The following is a 5,499-nucleotide window of genomic DNA, read 5'->3' on the forward strand; positions in this document are numbered from 1 at the left end:
CCACACCTCCCCCTTCACCTCCATCCAAGTCCCTAAAGGACCTTTCCACATCCAACAGAAATTTACCTGTACTTCCATGCACGTACTCTACTGTATCCATTGCACCCGACATGGTCTCCTCTGCATCAGGGAGACAGGACACCAACTCGTGGATCATTTCAGATAACATTTCTGGGACACCAGCACCATCCAACCCAATCACCTGTGGCTAAACATTTTAATTCCCCCTCCCACTCCACCAAGGACATGCAGGTCATGGGCCTCCTCCATCGTTAAACCCTTACCACCCGACGCCTGGAGGAAGAACGCCTTATATTCTGCCTTGGGACCCTGCAACCATACGGGATCAATGTGGATTTCACTAGTCTCCTCATTTTCCCTCCTCCCACATTATCCCAGTCCCAAGCCTCCAACTCAACATCGCACCTTTGACCGGTCCTACCTGTCCATCTTCCTTTGTTCCTGCCCATCTGCCCCACCCTCCCCTCTGACCTATCATTTCCATCCGCACCTTTACCTACCTATCAGATTCCCATCTACCTTCTCTCCAGCCACAAATCCCCTCCCGTTTATCTCTCAGCCCACCCGGCCCACAAGCTTTATTCCTGATGAAGGGCTATTGTCCAAAACATCATGTTGATCTCCTGCACCTTGGATGCTGCCTGACCTGTGCTTTTCCAGCACCACATTCTCGACTCTGATCTCCAGCATCTGCAGTCCTATCACTCGTATTTAGATCAGTTATGAGAATGAGAGATAGTGTTGCAAATTACTTATTATTTAATTTAGTTCTCTCTCTGTAAATATTGATCTTGAATCATTGATGAACATCCCAGTTCTTTGACTTTGTGATGGAGGAAAGCAGCTGTAAGTTGGTTGGGCCTAAGATACTACCTAAGGGTCTCCTTCCTATCGGAAAGATGTTGTGAAACTTGAAAGGGTTCAGAAAAGAGTTACAAGGATGTTGCCAGGTTTGGAGGAGTTGAGCTACAGGGAGAGGCTGAACAGGCTGGGGCTGTTTTCCCTGGAGCATCGGAGGCTGAGGGATGACCTTATAGAGCTTTACAAAATTATGAGGAGCATGGGTAGGGTAAATAGACAAAGTCTTTACCCTTGGGTCAGGGAGTCCAGAACTAGAGGGCATTGGTTTAGAGTGAGAGGGGAAAAATATAAAAGAGACCTAAGGGGCAACTTTTTCACACAGAGGGTGGTACATGTATGGAATGAGCTGCCAGAAAAAGTGGTGGAGGCTGTTACAATTGCAACATTTAAGAGGCATTTAGACGCGTATATGAATAGGAAGGGTTTGGAGGGATATGGGCCGGGTGCTGGCAGATGGGACTAGATTGGGTTGGGATATCTGGTCGGCATGGACAGGTTGGACCGAAGGGTCTGTTTCCATGCTGTACATCTGTATGACTCTAAATTTCCTGAAGCTGGGATGACTGATCCCCAACAATCACAACCATCTTACTTTGTGCCAGGTATTGAACCAATCATCAATTCCCATTGAATCCAGTTTTGATAGGGGTCCTTGATACCATACTTGGCCAAATACATGTCACTCTCACCTCAACTCTGGAATTCAGCTGTTCTGTCCATGTTTGAATCAAGGCTGTAATGAATGCAGGAGCTGAGTGACCCTGGTAGAATCCAAACTGGGTGTCACTGAGCAGGTTATTGCAGAACAGCTTGATAGCACCATTGATGACACCTTCCATCACTTTACTGATCATCCAGAGTAGACTGATTGGCTGGTAGGTGGAAGTGGGTTCTGCAGATGCTGGAGATTAGAGTCAAGGTTAGAGTGGTGCTGGAAAAGCACAGCAGGTCAGGCAGCATCTGAGAAGCAGGAAAATCGATGTTTCGGGCAAAAACGTTTCATCAGAAATTGATTGGCTGGTAGTTGGCCAAGTTGGATTTGCTCTGCCTCTTGTGTACAGGACACAACTGAGCAGTTTTCCACATTGTCAGGTAAACACCAATGCGTTACATCTGTACTTGAAAGCTTGGCTAGGGGTGCAGCAAGTTCTGGAGCACAAATATTTACTTCTAATCAATGTAATCAGGGCCCATAGTCTTTGCACGATTAAGCACCTTCAACTATTTCTTGAAATTTATCATAGCAGTAAGTAGATACAAGACTGTGCAGAGTAGCTTGTTGCATTTTCATCAGCTGTCATAACGAAAGAGGAATTGAAACATTTCTGACTCGTTTTCACTTCACCATGGCAATTGTTGGTCATAATTAAAGTTTGATTTCCTCTCTGCTGCAATAGCTGTTGGAAAGTGCAGTGCTTGTATGATATGTCTTTAATTCAATAATATACAAGTCCAATATTTAATGACCAGCCCTAATTACCCTGGAGGTGGTCATGGCAACCTACCATCCTGAATGCAACTCAGTGGCTTGCCAAACCAGTTCCAATAGCAGTTGAGAAGCCCAACAACCATCCAGTGCAAAGGAGATTTATTATCTGCGTTTTGGACACTTTGACCAGTTTACGTATTAAAAACACTTTAGCCAAGTGCTCAAGTCAGTGGGGCGGACAAAGGGACACAGAATTTGGTTTGCAGTTCAACTCAATTTTATTAACAAAATATTCTTTACTAAAAACACCTTGTGAGCACTTCCCAAATTCCGTAATATTTAATCTTTATCAATTTGAGAAAGATATCATTCACAGCAATCCACGTTTTTGACTTAGGTCGTTGGAATCTCCTTCCTCTCCAACATAGAACTGGCAGTCTTCCACGATGGTGGGTCTTGTAGTCAGGGCATACTTTCCCTGGACCTTGTTGGGTTAGCATGCAATCTTCTGTCACAAGTCCTGTTGTGAGTCCCTGCTGACTGAGGGCTCCAGGTTTTTTTTTAAAATTCCACCCCCTCCCCCAGACCTTCCTGATTGTTCAAAGGTTACAGAACAATGGGTCATAAGCATGGTTCAAGCATCCAAAGGGGTTGAGCTACTGTTGCCATATTGGTGAGGTGTAAAGTGCATATCCTCAGGCTCTGATAGGAAGTTATGGTGCCAGAAAGTCTGATTGAAAATTCTCCAATACACAACCTTAGGCTGGTTGTAACTGGATGCTCCCCATGAGTTTTTGTGACCTCTTAGATTTCCACTGTTCTCTGTTGCTAATAACCACTGGCTGCTGTTTAATTTGATTTGGCCAACTTCTCCTATTTTGTGCCTGTGGTCACTTGACCACATAGTTTTTAACTGGCAATCCATCCATCACCTTAAATGTTCATTCCCTCTACCACATGCACAAAACAGCTGTCATGTATACTGCCTACAAGATACACTGCAGCATTCACCCCAGCTTCTTTGACAGTGGCTTCCAAAAACACAAACTCAATAACTTTAGAAAATAAGGATTTCAGGCACTTAGGGACACCATCTCCTCCACACATTCCCAACAAGCCAAATATCACCTTGACTGGGAAATATATCATTATTTCTCCTTCATAACTGGACCAAAATCCTGGAACTCCCTCACTAATAGCACTTTAAACTCTCATTCTGTAACAGTTCAGAAAGAGCAGCACCTTCATTAGGGCAACAAGGGGTGAGCAACAAAGGTTGGCGATGTCAATAATGCTCACGTGACAAAAATGACTAAATAAATAAAGCGTGCATGTGTATATCAAGTAAACATTTAGCAATGATATTCTCTGGCTTTAAATAAGTTATTCATAAAAGAGGATCTTTTTTGCTATTTTACTCCTTGTTTCAGTTGCACATGGTAGCAGAAGAGGGAAATGAGTCAAATCCCACATCATCAAAAATACTCAAATATGAGTTCTGAAATATTTTTCATTGGTTTCATTAAATGTAGCATCCTTAAATGACTACTGTTTGTGTTAAATTTATGCATCATGAGTATATCAGATCTGAATGAGATGAGTGGAGACAAAGTTGGTTTTTAGCAGAGATTAAGAGAACAGAAAATTATCTTTAGGAGATTTAAAGGTCTTAAATGTCAACAAAAGAACAAATCAAAGCCATTTGGCCATGGAAACAAATATCAAAACATTTTAGGTCAATATAAATTCTGTCCATGTGGAGTTTACACATTTTCCTCGTGTCTGTGTGGGTTTCTCTCTCAGTCCAAAGATGTGCAGATTAGGTGAATTTGCTGTTCTAAATTGCCCATCATGTTCAGGGATGTGTAGGTTAGGGGCATTAGTCAGGGGTAAATGTAGAGTAATAGGGTAGGGGAAATATGCCTGGGTGGGTTACTCTTTGGAAAATTGGTGTGGACTTGTTGGGCCAAAATGGCCTGTTTCCACAGTGTAGGGATTCTATGATTCATAAAAGATTTTGGAAAAATATTTCAAGCAAAAATCAAAAGTCAGTAATCATGTACAGACTTACAGTATAACTAAAATGAGAATAGTAGTACTGCAATTGCTCTTATACAGCAAGAACTGGTGGGTTAGGATATTATGTAGTATCATGGAAGATCTTCACTCCACACTAATCTGCATTTATTCCTGGGGATCATTGAACAGTGCTCTAAAGCACAAATCTAGTTTGGGTTTGCAACAGAGCAAATATCAAAGAGCAGAAAAACCAATTACATACCATTTCTGTCTGGTTTAGTTAATTTCATCCACAGTTGAACTACCCATTATGCAATTTATTGGCCTGTGCATCTACTAGTTACTGGGAATGGGAAATCCTGCTTTCTTTAAATATATATAGTGTTTTTGCTTGGCCTGACTGTTGATAGTTGAATGCCCCACCCTTGTTTTTCTATCAATAGGCTCACTAATTTCAACCATGCAGGCCTCGGATAAGGATCAATGGAAAATTTACAAGTTCAAACAGAGGTCTTGCCATTGACGGTGGAAATTAGATCCACCATGTTATCTTCTGTCAACAAGCTTTACTGCTCACCAATTATAGTCCCACCCTTGTTTAATGGCAACATTTACTATTTACATTTACCCATATCCAAGTGCTCTTAAAGTACTAGGAAGGAAATAGAAAAATACTGAACCTAAACTGAATGGGTTAGTGATCTACTTTACAGTAGGCAAATTTCCATTTATAATCGCATTAAATTTGATCTCTGTAGACCACTTTACCATATTCATTGTGCTAAAATTACACTTGGGAATGATTTTCTTTTACAGCAGCAATAATAGCCATTTGTGAATGTAAAATGTGCTCAACTCCTAAAGTTAGCATTTTGCTTCGTATTGAGGGGGTTGATAGTCAACGTCCCAGTGAGATTGTGAAACTGAAAGGTTACACAACTATTGTGTAAAGGAGAATAAGTATTTTGCACTTTTCCCCCAAATATTACTGGAACCATTGTAGCTCCAGATTGTTGAATAATGATCTCAATCAATATATTGTATAAACAGAAGTCACATGATGAACAGTTTACATGAAAACAAATTACTTGTGACACTTCCATTGGGATTTATTTTGAACAAGTGTCTGATCCAGGAAAACACACTTCATTCAACTTAGTGCCAAATTA

This window comes from Chiloscyllium plagiosum, chromosome 26, assembly GCF_004010195.1.
Source record: "Chiloscyllium plagiosum isolate BGI_BamShark_2017 chromosome 26, ASM401019v2, whole genome shotgun sequence".
Classification (NCBI taxonomy): Eukaryota; Metazoa; Chordata; class Chondrichthyes; order Orectolobiformes; family Hemiscylliidae; genus Chiloscyllium; species Chiloscyllium plagiosum.